Raw genomic sequence first — 15,009 nt, 5'->3', positions numbered from 1 at the left:
TGTAGGCTGTCGCTTTGTTCTCTTGACAGTGTCTCCTGCCTTACAGAAGCTTCTCAGCCTCATGAGGTCCCATTTATTAATGGTTGACATTAAGGCCTGGGCCGTTGGTGTTCTGTTCAGGAAGTTGTCTCCTGTGCCAATATGTTCCAGGCTCTTTCCCACTTTTTCTTCTAAGTGAGCTTAGTGTCTCTGGTTTTATGTTGAGGTCTTTAATCCACTTGGATTTGAGTTTGTGCAAGGTGACAAATATGGGTCCAGTTTTCATTTTTTTACACATAGACCTCCAGTTAGACCAGCACCATTTGTTGAAGATGCTATCCTTCTTTTCCATTGAATGGATTTGGCTTCTTTGTCAAAAATCAAGTGACCATATGTGTGTGGATTCATTATCTGGGTCTTCGATTCGATTCCACTGATCAACCAGCCTGTTGCTGTGCCAGTACCATGCTGTTTTAAGTACTATTGCTTTATAGTACAGTTTGAGATCAGGTATGGAGCTTCCTCCGGAGCATCTTTTATTGTACAAGATTGTTTTAGCTATCTGGGTTTTTTGTTTTTCCATATGAAGTTCAGAATTGAACTTTCAATGTCTTTAAAAAATTGTGTAGTTATTTTGATAGGGATTGCATTGAATCTGTAGATTGCTTTTGGTAGGATGGCCATTTTTACTATGTTACTTCTCCCGATCCATGAGCAAGAAGATCACGCCATCTTCTCAGGTCATCTTCAATCTCTTTCTTCAGAGTTTTGAAATTTTTTTCATACAAGTACTTCACTTGCTTAGTTAGGGTAACTCCTAGATATTTATATTGCTTGTGGCTAATGTGAAGGTGTGGTTTTCCTAATTTCTTCCTCTGCAAGCTTGTATTTGTGTATAGGAAAGGCTACAGACTTTTTGAGTTAATTTTGTATCCAGCCAATTGCTGAAGGTGTTTATCAGCTTTAGGAGTTCTCTGGTGGAGTTTTGAGGGTCACTTTGTACACTATCATATCATCTGCAAAGAGGGATAATTGACTTCCTCCTTTCCCATTGGATACCCTTGATCTCTTTTGTTGTCTTATTGCTCTGGCTAGAACTTCGAGTACTATTGAAGATAGAGCTATGGAGAGAGTGGGCAGCCTTGCCTTGTTCCCGATTTGAGAGGAATTTCCTTGAGTATCTCACCATTTACTTTGATTTTGGCTATTGGCTTGCTGTATATAGCCTTTATTATGTTGAGGAAAGTGCCTTGTATCCCCGATCTCTCTAAAACTTTAAACATGAATGGGGTGTTGAATTTTATCAAATGCTTTCTCTGCATCCAAGGAGCTGATCATGTGGTTTTTTATTTTCAGTTTGTTTATATGCTGGATTACATTGATGGATTTCCGTATATTAAACCATCCCTGCATGCCTGGAATGAAGCCTACTTGGTCATGATGAATGATATCTTTGATGTGCTCCTGTATTCGTTTGCAAGTATTTTATTTAGTATTTTTGCATCTATGTTCATAAGAGAAATTGGTCTGAAATTCTCTTTCTTTGTTGAGTCTTTGTGAGGTTTAGGTATCAATTGAGACTATGGCCTCATAGAATGAAGTTGGTAATTTTCCATCCATTTCTATCTTTTGGAGTAGCTTGAAGAGTATCGGTATTAGCTCGCCCTTAAAGGTCTGGTAGAATTCTGCACTGAACCATATGGCCCTGGGCTTTTTTTTGGTTGGAGACATCGATGATTGCTTCTATTTCTGTAGGGGAAATGGGACTATTTAACTTGTTTATCTGTTCTTCACTTCAACTTTGGCAAGTGAACTTGATCAAGAAAATCGTCCATTTCCCTTAGATTTTCAAATTTTGTGGCGTATATGCCTTCAAAGTAGGATCTTATGATTCTTTGAATTTCTTCAGTGTCTGTTGTTATGTCTCCCTTTTCATTTCTGATTTTGTTGATTTCAATACTGTCTCTCTGCCTTTTAGTTAGTTTGGCTAATGGTCTGTCTATCTTGTTGATTTTCTCAAGAACCAGCTTTTTGGTTTTGTTGATTCTTTGACTGTTTCTTAGTTTCTAATTGTTAATTTCAGCCCTGAGTTTGGATTATTCCAGGCGTCTACTCCTCTTGGGTGTTTTTCTGCTTCTTTTTTTTCTAGGGCTTCCAGTTGTGTTGTTAAGATGATTATGTCGATTGTTTCCAATTCTTTTAAAGGCAATTAGTGCTATTGAAATTTTTCTCTCTAGCACTGCTTCAATGTATCCCAAAATTTGGGTATGTTGTTTCTTCATTTTCATTGAATTTCAGAAAACTCCTTGATTTCTTTCTTTATTTCTTCCCTGACCCAGGTGTCATTTAGCAGAGAGTTGTTTAGTTCCACAAAGTGTAGGCTCTTTTGTTATTTCTGTGGTGTTGAATTGCAGCCTAAGAGCATGGTGATCTGATAGGATACAAGGTATTATTTCACTCTCTTGTATCTGTTGAGGCTTGCTTTGTGACTACGATGTGATCAATTTTGGAGAAGGTTCCATGGGGTGCAGAGAAGAAGGTGTATTCTTTCTTGTTTGGGTTGAAAGGTTCTATAGATATCTGTTAGATCCATTTGACCCATGGCATTGGTAATGATGTTATTTCTCGGCTTAGTTTCTGTTTCAATGACTTATCCTTCAGTGAGAGTGGGGTGTTGAAGTCTCCCACTATTATTGTGTGGGGATCGATGTGTGGTTTAAGCTTTTTAGGAGATCTTTTACATATGTGGGTGCCCTTGTATTGGGAGCATAGATGTTCAGAATTGTGATGTCATCTTGGTTGACTTTACCTTTGATGAGTATGAAGTGTCCTTCCTCATCCCTTTTGATTAATTTGGTTGAAAGTCTATTTTGTTCGATACTAAAATGGCTACACCTGCTTGCTCTTGTGACCATTGCTTGGAATATTTTTTTCCAACTTTTACCCTGAGGTAATGCTTTCATTATGGGTGAGATGTGTTTCTTGGATGCAGAAGAATGTTGGGTCTTGTTTATGTACCCATTCAGTTAGTCTGTTCTTTTTATGGAGAATTGAGGCCATTGATGTTGAGAGATATTAATGACCAGTGACTGTTAAGAGTCTTAATTTTGATGTTGTTTCCAGTCGAGCGTTTGTGTAGTTGTGTTTTTGCCATGGGATAGTTATCTATTTCTGGGTAGTTTTGGTTGTAGCTTGACCCTTTGGGATGGAGTTTTCCTTCTAGTACCTTCTGTAAAGCTGGGTTTGTGGATAGGTACTGTTTGAATTTGTTTTGTCATGGAATATTTTGTTTTCTCCATCAATGGTTATTGATAATTTGCTGGGTAAAGTAGTCTGGCCTGGCATCTGTGTTCTCTTTAGGTTTGCAGGATCTCTGTCCAGGCCCTTCTGGCTTTTATGGTCTCTGCTTGAGAAGTCAGGTGTTGTAATTCTGATAGGTTTACCATTAAATGTTATTTGGCCCTTTTCCCTTTGCAGCTTTTAATATTTTTTCTTTGTTCTGCATGTTTTGTGTTTTTGATTATATGTGGCGGGCAGGTTTTTCTTTTCTGGTCAATTCTATTTGGTGTTCTGTAGGCCTCTTGTATGTTTATAGGCATCTCTTTCTTTAGATGGGGAAATTCTCTTCTATGATTTTGTTGAGAATAGTTTCTGGGCCCTGGAGTCTGATGTCTTCTCTTTCTTCAATGCCTATTATCCGCAAATTTCTCTTTTCATGGTGTCCTTAATTCTTGGATGTTTTGTGTCAGGAGTTTTCCAGATTGGCATTTTCTTTAATGTTGATTCAATATCTGTGAATTGTATCTTCTAGCCCTGAGATTCGTTCTTCCATCTCTTGGATTCTGTTAGAAAAGCTCCACCTCTGTGTTGCTCGCCTTCTTCTCTGAGGTCCTCACGTTCTCGTTTTCTTCTGTCTGTGTGTTTATCATTGAATCCATTTTCATTTTCAGATCTTGAACTGATTTTTTGATTTCTTTCATCTGATTTTTTGTATATTCCTGAGTTTCTTCCATTGCCTCTTTATAGGTCTTCAGAGCTTGAACCGTTTACGTATTTCTTTCATCTGGTGTTTGCATTTTCCTGCAATTTTTCCAGTTCACTCTATGTGCTTCTTTTATTGTCTCCTCACCTGTTTTTGTTGCGTCTTCCTGATTTGATACGAATTTTATTTGTTTCCTCCATTATCATCCTCATACTAAGGATTTGAGGTCATTTTTCTTGTATTTCCGTGTATTCTGAGTTCTCTGGGTGGTTTTCTTTGGGTAGCTGGAAACTGGAGACGCCATGTCTGTGTTTGGGGTTTTTTGCGTATGCTTTTTCGTTGTCCTTTAGACATTCTTGCCGTCTAGTTTTTGTTGGGTAGCTTCCAGAGTTGAATGGAGGGTGTCTGACGATTAGATTCACTTGTTTTCTTACGATTTCCCTAGGCTGCGAGCTCAAAGCTTCACTGGTGTGGATGTTAGGAGGTTAGCCCTGTTGTTCTGGTCTCTCACAGCCAGTGATCCTCAGTCCCCCTCTGTGTGGATCCTGCAATTGTTCTGGGTCTCTGAATGAGCGTGGGTCAGGCCAAGGTATCCACAGCCTTCTGTGTTCCTGCCAAGTCCAGCCAGGAGCACGGGACCGAACCACGGGCAGAACTCAGCTAGATTCTCAGGGCCAGAACCGTCTGCCAAGCTCAGCTAGGGATTTTGGGCCCAAAATGCACACAGGGCCCAGCCAGAATTTTTGGACTGGGACTACGCACCAAGCTCCACTAGGGCCTTTTGGCCCAAAGTGCGTGCTGTGGTCAGTTATTGACTCAGGGCCCGAACTGACCACCAATCTCAGCCAGGAATTCTGGATTCAAACTGTACACTGTGTCCAACCAGAGTCTAGAGCTGGTGGAACCGAGAGCTCTGTCCAGCCTGTGCCACAGCAGGAGACTGCGGCTGCTCTGAGTTAGCGCCAGTGGTGGAACAAGTGCTCCGCCCGCACTGTGTCCCCGCAGGGAGCTGCCGCTGAGCTGAGGTGGTGCCTAGGATGGAACCGAGCACGTCACCAAGCCTGCGCCACAGCAGGAGAACTGCGGCTGCGGCTCTGAGTTAGCGCCAGTGGTGAACAAGTGCTCCGCCCGGACTGTGTCCCCGCAGGGGAGCTGCCACTGAGCTGAGGTGGTGCCTAGGATGGAACCCAGCACGTCACCAAGCCTGCGCCACAGCAGGAGAATGCGGCTGCTCTGAGTTAGCGCCAGTGGTGGGACAAGTGCTCCGCCCGGACTGTGTCCCGCCAGGGGAGCTGCCGCTGAGCTGAGGTGGTGCCTAGGATGGAACCGAGCACGTCACCAAGCCTGCGCCACAGCAGGACAACTGCGGCTGCTCTGAGTTAGCGCCTGTGGTGAAATCAAGTGCTCCGCCCAGACTGTGTCACCGCAGGGGAGCTGCTGCTGAGCTGTGGTAGTGCCTAGTGTGGAGCAGCATGCTCAACTAAGCCTGCGCACAGGGGAGCTATGGCCACGCTGAGTTAGTGCCTCAGGCAGAATTGTTTGCGGCCGGGCCAATACCCGGGACTCTGGGGCCGAACTGTCCGCCGAGTCCAATCTGGGTCCAAAGGCTCCACGCGACCCAAATCCTGCCCCGAGTCCCCTCTCCGCAGCAATTCCCACCAGCCACCACCACCAATCGCCTCCACCGGAATGCTATGAGCTGCAAACCTCAGCCACCGCTGCTGGTGCCGCTGGTGCTGCCGCCTCTGCCGCTGCCGCTCCGATCAGAGAAAAACCACGCTCCTCCCGTGTGCAGGGGCACGCAGGTCCTCCGCACCCTGGTCCCTCCGAACCGTGGAGCACTCCTGCTGCCGTGATGTTCGGACCTCGGTGTTCCTGGCTCAGAAATCTGTGCAATTCCCTGAATTGTTCACTGGAGCCTCCAAACGCGGTCCACACTGCTCGCCGCCATCTTGGATCCCGCAACTTGGTTTTAAAGACTGGGGTTGGCGCCCCTGACTTAAGCAATCGGTAGTGGTTTGGTTTGGGTTTTGTTTTTGGTGCTTTGGTTTTGGTTTGTTTATTTTTGCGCATGCCCTAAGTATTTGGGTTTCAGGACCAATTTTACCCACATGCGTGAACCAAGTCATACTGTGATGAGAGTAAACTGAGTAAAAGTCAATGGATCCCATGGCTCTGTCTAGCCTAGCCATTGTCAGACAAGTCAGCTAGCCCTTGGGAACTGCCGTTTCTATCAGACAGTATTGTGTGGAGACTTTTATCTGAGCCGTAGCATTGATCCTCTAGGGTGGGTGCCATAATTATTCATGTTACAGATGAAGCAATAGGGGCTCACAGAAGATGTTTCCTTTTTAATATATGAATATGGCATTCGTATGTTACGTACCACCAACCTGTTAAGATGTGTGTAACTCAGCGCCCTGCTCCCCACCTGAGCAGAATAGACAGGGAACTGTGCTTTTAAAATAGTGTTTATATAAACACATATTGTTCTTTATGCTTCAAATTTGAGACTAAGTTCTAGGTGTGCCGTCAGCCTGGCATGCAGAAAAGAGGACGGCAAGATGGAGGGAGCAGGGCACAGGCATGGGAACTCTCTCACCCTGAAAATTCATAGTGTCTAAGGATGAAGCGTCTGTCTGATGGGCCCTGGGGAGCCAGGAAGGCAGTCAATTTGAGCTCTTGTGGGATTGTGGATATAGTGGGCCTATGGAGGTGGAAAATTGGGGGAGAGGTTTGGTCTGGGGCTCACTGGAGGGTTATATGAGAGAGTTTTAAACCAGATCCCCTACTTGGCTTCCTACACCCAAAGGCAGCATTGACTTTGGCCTGTAGGTGGCAGCTTAAGCTCAATAGAATCTAAGCCTGTTTTTTGTTTTGTTTTGTTTTGCTTGTTTGATTGGTTTTTTTGTTTGTTTGGTTTGGTTTTTTGTTTTGTTTTGTTTTTGGTACCCTCGTTCCCACCAGTTGGGACTCCTTTTCAGCTGGAAGTTTGGGGGGTGTTATAAACTACTGATGTGTGGGCACCATGCCTCAGAGACTCTGATTTTGTTGACCTTGTGTGTGGCCTGGGCAATTTGTTGTCGCTGTTGTTATTGTTGTTGTTGGGTATTTGTTTGTTTGTTTGCTTGCTGAGACAAGCACTTGCTATGTCGCTTCTGCTAGTCTCTAAATCCTGCATTCAAGCCATCTTCCTGCCTTAGCCTCCCAGGTAGCTGGGAGTACAAATGTATGCCTCAGTGCCTAGTCATAAACATCCATGTTTTACAAGGCTCCAAAGCTGGCTCTCCCCCAAGGTTGGGAGGGACAGTTTGCAAACTGGGCCCCTTGGCTCCTGTGGGCTTGTTGGGAAGCTGCTTTGACATCCTTTCCTCGGTCCATCTCTGCAGTGGAGCCTGGATCCACAGAAAGAAGTGAGGACCACAGGAAGGGGGTGTCACATGGCATGATGGAGAATACAGTTAAGTCAGGAGAGAAAGTAAAATAGATTCTGCTCAGGCAGAGAGAGGGTGAAGCTCAAAGGAAGCTTTCCCAGTGATGAAAAGCATTTCATTGTCTACAGAAAATAAATAAGCCATGTGGAGGACAAAGGAATGTTCCAGAAAGCAAGAAATCCTGCCCCTTCCACTAACTAGAATTTTAGCATATATCCTGGTAGGGGCAGTGTGGGTTTTTGGGCTTTGGGGGAACCTGGTCAGACAAGGAGGTGGCAAGGAGGGGGTGTGGGCAGCAGCAGCAGTGGCTTCACAGGGAGATTGAGGTCTTCCTGGGTGGACATATATCCTGAGAGACATTAGCTACTGCCAGTGGTTAATGCTTCCCAATGACTCCAGAACGGTGGCTGGCCTGAAAGCCTCCTTAGCCTGGTGCCCTCACAAAGAGAAAGGGCCATGCACCACAGCAAGGGCATGTGTTGCCATAGCAACCTAAGATATCAGGCACAGCCCCACTGACATGGCCCCAAAGCTCCTCTACCACCCCAGCTCCCCCCAAAAAGATCAAACTTAATACTCAAGAGCTCCATGATAAACAAGAAAATTTAATTAAGACACAATCCCCTACTGCCAGCTTTTCCTTTTTTCCAACAGCACCGCTCTGGCATTTTCTAATGAATGCAGGCTGAGGTGGTGGGGAGCCTTTCACTGTCCACCCACACCCACTGTGCCAGAGCCACCTACAGGCCTTGGCACCTGAGCAATGTTACCCTTCTCTGATGGGAATTGTGCTCCTGGCAGAGCAGTGGTGCCACCTAGTGGGGGAATCTTTCAGAGCCTGCCTCAGGTTTGGGGGGCAAAGCTTGGGAACTTGTATGGAGGTCCTTCAGACAAGGCAGAAGGGAGATTGTGGACAAAAGGGTCGGGAGGTAAGTGGGGTGACCCCCAAGGTAGAAAAGTCTTGTGACACAGTCTTAGCACTGCCACACACAGGTAGGGTGACCCTGAAGCAAACTCTTGCCTCCTACCTTCCTTCCCATCAGTAAAGTGAGAGAGATGACAGAGACCATGGACCATAATCTTTATTTCACCTAGTTGAAACAAATATGAGAAAAAGTCCTGAGAGACTTTGAAAACACAGGGTATCTGGGTGGTACTGGCAACGCAAGGATCTGTCAGACAGAGAGTAGGGCACTACTCAAGGTGACATAGGCCTACCATCCCAGAGGGAAAAGTCAAGGTCTGGTAAGCTACAGCATGAGTTCAAGGCCAGCCTGAGCAACTCAGTGAGACCTTGTCATAAAAATAAAACCGGGGCTGGGGATATAGCTTAGCTGTAAAGTACCAGCGTAGCCTGTGTGAGGCCCCAGATGTGGCTTTCATGACCGAAGACAAGGGCTGCTCCCAGAAGGGCATCAGGTCAGAGTGTTCACTGGTGGCTGGGCAGATGTGAAGAAACAGACTTAGTAAAGTTAGAATTCCAGCAAACGGCAAGGGACCGCGTTTGTGGGGACTCAAATAAGGGCACACTGTCTTCAGTCGTAGGTAGGACCCAAGCTGAGTGTGTTTCCCAGATAAGAATGCTTGACCAACAGGAACAGATGCCACTGAGTGTTTGGGCAGAGCTGTGGCAGGTCACACCTGTTTTACCCAGGCCTCAGAGGAGACCACTGCTGGTCTACACAGACTTAACTGGCCATAGTTCCCAATTTACTACTGCCCAATGTGTCCTAGTGGGAAAATAAAGTGCATTACATAGACATCATGCTTGGACTTTGAGGTTTCCATCCTTTCCTGGCCTGGCAACATGACCTTTGGTTCCTTTCCGCACAGGGTGGCAGCAGCCTAGTGAGCCCTGTGGCCGTGAAGGAAATTACTGGCCCTGTGGTGACTGAGGCAACTGAGCCAGGAAGTCTGCCAGACTGAGTTGTTAAACACATGCTCAACTTCTGCTGTCTTCGGTTTACAATGGGTGTGGCCTGTGTGCTCCTGAACCAAACACCTAGTGAGGCTGTGTGCATCTCAGAGCATGGGATTCTTGTTTTCAGCATTTTTTTTTTTAATGTATGCTTTGACAATTTTATACATGTTTACAGTGTATCTTGATTAGCCTTACCAAAACCTGAGGCAGGAGGATAAAAATGTCAAGGCCTGGTAAGCAAGAGAGTGAGTTCAAGGCCAGCCCGAGCAACTCAGTAAGAACTTGTTGCAAAATAGTAAGTAAAACAGAGGGCCGGGGGTGTGGCTTGTCTCCTTCGCATCTCCGGGTCCTTTCTTTGTCTTTCTTCCATTCTTTTGGTAACCTACTGAGCCCAGTTAGTGCTGCCTGGTGGAACACTGGCTGGTCCTGTTGGCTTGAGTAGCTATAGCTGCCGTAAGTCCATGAGCACAACAGCCATGTCATGTTCAGGAGCCAAAACTTCCACAGCACCCCTCTGCTTTCTCTGGCTCTTACTCCCTCTCTCATGGTATTCCCCGAAACTTGGGGAGCTGAGGTTAGTACAGACGCCCCATTCAGAGCTCAAAAGTCACTTATTCTCGGTACTATGACCAGTCATGCGTCTCTGCATTAACTGCCACCCATTGCAGGTGAAGTCCTCTGACCAAGGTTGGGAATAGCACTGATATACGTATTTACAAAGCTGTTTCACAACATGTCCTATCTGCAAAGCAACAGTAGTGGGCTTCCCCTTAGGGCCTATGACCACCTAAGCTATGAGGTTTTGACCCCTGGCAGTTTAAAGTGCCAGGCCTCATATGATGACCTCATATGAGACCATCAGAGGGCGGTTGGTTTATGCCACTTATATCAGTGGTCACACGCCTCTTGCCCATCAGATCAGTACTGCAGCATTCAGGGTTCACAGCTGGCAAGTCCTCCTCCTGGCATCTGCAGAGCATCTTCTGGCTCTATGGAAGCTGTCCGGCAGGGAGGAAGTTTTCAGGTCAAGTTCAGCCGAGTTCCCTATGTCCCACAACCAAAGTGCAATAGGATCTCACCAAACAGTTATGGTGGAAATCCAAGAGCTTGTGTTATTTTTGAAGGCGATGGGGCTCTGTACAGCCTCCTTGACCAATAACTCCTAAAGGAGTATCCTCGAGGCTGGCACAGATTTTAATTTAATAACCCAAGGTACCCATGCAAGGTACTTGTGTTCAAACTCCTTAAAAATAATTGGTTTGGGGTTTTTTTGTTTGTTTGTTTGTTTGTTTTTGTTTGTTTGTTTGTTTTTGCTGCAAAGTAGTATATTTCGATAAGGGTTTTATACACACCCTTAGTTTTCAATTAACCCACACCCACCCCTCCTCTGTCCTCTCCCCTAAACCCATCCTCACTTGAACCTTTAATCCTCAGTACTCCTCCCTCCTGTTTTCATGTTACAAGAGATCAGGGGTTCCTCTTTTCACCAGCCTTAAAAAACCCAAAGGGGAAGTTCAGTGAAGTCATGAATTCAGTGCAGTAAGAAACTTGTCAAAATTGCTCCTTTCATGTAGAGTAATGATTAATATTCAGGCTGTCTTTTTAATCTCTGGAGCTAGCTCAGGGTAGCTTACACCGCAGAACCACTATTAATATTTTCTTACAGAGATGTCAAGAGTCACAAAAAAAAAAAAAAAAAAAAAAAAAAAAAAAAAAAAAAGCCTGCATGCATTTCTTATGTGGGTCTCAGACAGTGGAGCAAAGGCAACAGATTACTCGGGATTACAAGCCAAGACAGAGCCTAAAGGGAGGAGGTGAGGACGTTAGCAGGGTGTCAGCACCAAGCACTCAAGGCCTAGGTCAAGGGTTGGAGTCGCAGCTTAAGGAACCGTTCTCATGACAGGCTAGAGGACGCCCACAGAAGCCAAGGGCTCCTGTTGGTAGTACCCATTCCATGTCCCGGGCAGCTGGGCTGGTGCTGCCCTCTGACACCTCCCTGAGATAAAGGCAAAGGAAGTAGGTAGGTGGAGAGCATCCTAACGAAGGCGCCCTCTGATCATCAGGATGAGGCCACAGCCAAAGTGCTGATTTCCCCTAAAAGATTATTTTTTTTTATTCTGCAGTGTCTGTCTTGGAGACAGAGGGCTGTGCGCCTTTGCTCCTGCTGACCAATGATAATGGTGTCAAATCTATTCAGTGGGAACTCACGGAACACACATCACATGGAAGATCCTGTTTGTGCAGGGATGCTAAAGCCTGAGGCTGGATGACAAAACTGACACGGCTTTCCCTCCTCATCAACTCAGAGAAGGCTGTGTGCGTGTGCGTGTGAGTCCCAGGAACCACAAGTCACTCACTGCCTGTGTGATGAGGCCTGGATCCCCAAGACCGGTGGGCCCTGGGAAAACAGAAAGGGAAGACCCATCTGTTTCTAGCTTAAAATTATTCATTGAAAGGGTGAATTGTGGTCCCCCTGGGAATGTGCCAGGAAATCTTCAGTCTTCACACCTGTTGCTCCTGGGACAGAGACGACGCCTCCCCCCCACCGAAGCCCAAAATAGATGCAGCTGCTGTACACACTCAGTCACCCAGGGCAGAGGCTGAGCCACATTTGGAAATGTATGTCTCTCTTCCCACGTGCCTGCCCTCCACACTCTGAGGGTTTAACATATGGACTCCTCCTCTCCCTCTTCTTCTGTCTCACTTTTCAAGGGATTTCTGCCCCTATCCCCCAGTTCTGGACCATAGTAGGCACTTGGTAAATGACAGGTGTGTGAGACCACAAACCTGAAATGCATAGTAGCCGACCAAGCTTGTTGAGTGGAGACTCCCGGCCCCGTCTCAGGTACCCCTCAGGCAGCATCTCACTCTCCAGGCCTCCTCTCTGATACTTGAGCCTGGTTTCATGGCCCTGTTGTTTGAGAAGCCAACAAAAGGGAGTTCGTGGCTAAGACTGCCTGAAAATTTGCAGCAGATCTCTGAATCGCGTTGCCTCTTCCTTACTGGTACAGGGGTTGGAATAAATATTCAGGGATTGCGGGTGGAGAGAACTAATTTTCCCTACCTTTCTATTTGACCTTGCCTGCTAAGAATTGGATTTGGCACTGTGTGCCTGCCGTGTGCAAAGGCCCTGGCATGGGCACTGTGTGCCTGCCGTGTGCAAAGGCCCCGGCTTGTGGCTGAAGCCTTCTTTTTTGGCTTCTTTGTGAAACTGCCACCTGTCACCTTCCTTCCTTATCACTCTCCTCAATTATCCACTGCTTGGAGGGTTTGGTTTTTCTTTTTCTTTTTTCTTGCTATTCATTTTTTTTTCCTAATCTTTACCTGGCTCCTTATTTTCTGTTTACTGTTCTTGGAGTCCAAGGTTCTGTCTTATTTGTTCTTGGAGCCATGGGGTCATATGTCATATGGTCACTGGGAAAGCCCTGGAAGATGACAGTTCTCCGTTTTCTTCATGTAAGCTGAGTCTTACCAAGTCGGCGTCTGTGCAGGGAGCCCTAGAGGGTCCATCACTTGCTCACCTAAGCCTCCCACAAGCTTCCCCAAAAGAAGAGCATGTCTCAGTTGTTAGATCGCAGCCTTAAGAGGAGGCTTCTTGATCCTCCGTGTCATAGATAGCATGACCATCTTGAATAAAAATAGTCGGTGCCATCCTGGGCTTCTGGCTCCTGGTGGCCTGCAGCAGAGGACACAAGAGCCTCTGGAATGTCTCAGCATAGCTTGGGGTAACCAGATCACTGCTCAGATCTAACAAGCACCCTCAAAGCCTCTCCATCTCAGCTGTTTTTAGCAGTGGGATTAGTGGGAGGGGTGTGCAAATAGGCCTTGGTGTTCTGGGAGGCTTGCTCCCCTCATAGTCTGAGGTACATTTGCTTTATTAAAACTCAGCTGTCGAAGTGACCCAGGCATGGAGAAATGAAAGGCTATCCTCACCAGCTGCCAGTGGCTGCAAGCTGCCCCATCTTCCCACATAAGGACATGTTACTCCTATTAGAAACGGGTCCCTTGGTTCCTTCAGAGGGGACCATCTGCCAATCATAAATCAAGCTTGTAGCCCCTCCAAATAAAAAATTCTACCATCCCAGCTGGCAGTCCCTTTATATTTGACAGAACCTTTAAAAAATCCTATTCTTGAACATGTATTTCTTTTATAATTAAAAAAAATACAAAAGGTAATAAAAATAGACGAGATCTACAGATGGGAGATTTGAGACTCAATAAAGAACTCAGCCAGTCAGAGGTTTCTGGATCATATGAGGATTACAGGGAGAAAAATATATCAATTCTTTGCCCAGATATCAGAAAAGAAAAACAGAACAATAAAAGAGAAAAAGTGGGGCTGTTTAAGAAATGGAAAGAAAACTGTCACCTTCAGCCACTTCTGCATCCTGATCTAGGGCTCACGTGCAGAAGCAAGCATCAGGGGATGTCACAAATGGGCTAAAGGTCATCATGCGCCAATGAATTATCCAATGGTCTGTGGGGGAAGAGTCCCAAGGATGGGGTACCACATGCTGGTGGGCAACAGAAGGCTTATAGTGTAGTACCTGAAGGAGTGAACAGAAACAGTGATCAGAAAGAAAAAAGGCACACATTTCTGGTCTCATCAGGCCCTCTTCTGTGGGATGATTCCCCTGGGAGTTTGACTACCGCTCCTGTAGACAGACTTTGCAGGGTAAACATGGTCTTAGAAACTAAAACAACCCCAGCTCTGCCATTTTGACCCTGGACAAGGTACCATGTGTCTCTTCTTCTTCTTCTTCTGCAGTAAGCAAGTATAACAAGGCCCATCTCGTCACCATTGACTCTTTAGTCGATGATGTGAGAAAGAGCCTGCAGGACACACTGTAAGAGTTCAGTAATAGTGGCTGAGTTCATCCTAGTCTCCCTTGCCCGGAGCAGGCTGCCCGTCTCAGGCTCATGTGGCACAGCTGCTCCTCGTTGGGAAGGAGACGTCTGTTCTCTTTTTTTCTGTTCACTAGCAGGGCTGATGCCTTCTATAACTGAGGGCATCCCTTGCTTTAAGGAATAAATGAACTGGTAAAAAATCCATAATGATTGCAACTCTTAAAAACTGATTTTTTTTCTACTTATATTCTTCAAGAAATCACTGTCTCACACAGGGGCAGGGAGGGGGTGGCAGGGAACTATGCTTTTGTGTGCAGTGCCACATTTCACTGGTAAGTGGACAAGGCAGATCCCGCAGCCTCAGGAAAGTGTATGTGTGTGTGTGTGTGTGTGCGAGTGTGCGCCACCACGCCCGGCTCCCACTCTAGCCTTTTGATCCAGAGTTCTATGCAAGCAATGGTGTGCATGCCCTTTTCTGGGAGACAAGGCATGTGTGGCAACTTTGTCTTTTCCTGCTTCTGATAGCAGCTCATTAAGGGCTCCTGCTTGTATGAAAACTGTGACAGCCCAGGTCTCTCATTTCTTCTGCCTTCTCCAAGGCAGCTTCCCATGGAGGGCAGTGTGTAGCAGCCTTCCTAACTTCTGAGAGAAGCTGAGTGACCATTACTTTTCTTTTCTGGCCCCACGTCAGGTCAGGCTGTGGATCAGACCTTTTCTCAGTGCCCATGGTTTCCTCTTAGCAGCAGCCTCCTTGGAAGACACGCCACTTTTCAGCCATGGCATTGTCAGGAAGTATTGAAGGCAAATCAAAGCAACATGTCCTTAGAGTCAAAATGATTGGGGAT

Source organism: Acomys russatus, chromosome 25, assembly GCF_903995435.1.
Source record: "Acomys russatus chromosome 25, mAcoRus1.1, whole genome shotgun sequence".
In the NCBI taxonomy this organism is placed as follows: domain Eukaryota; kingdom Metazoa; phylum Chordata; class Mammalia; order Rodentia; family Muridae; genus Acomys; species Acomys russatus.
The sequence above is the reverse complement of the archived record's forward strand: the minus strand, read 5'-3'. Positions refer to the sequence as shown.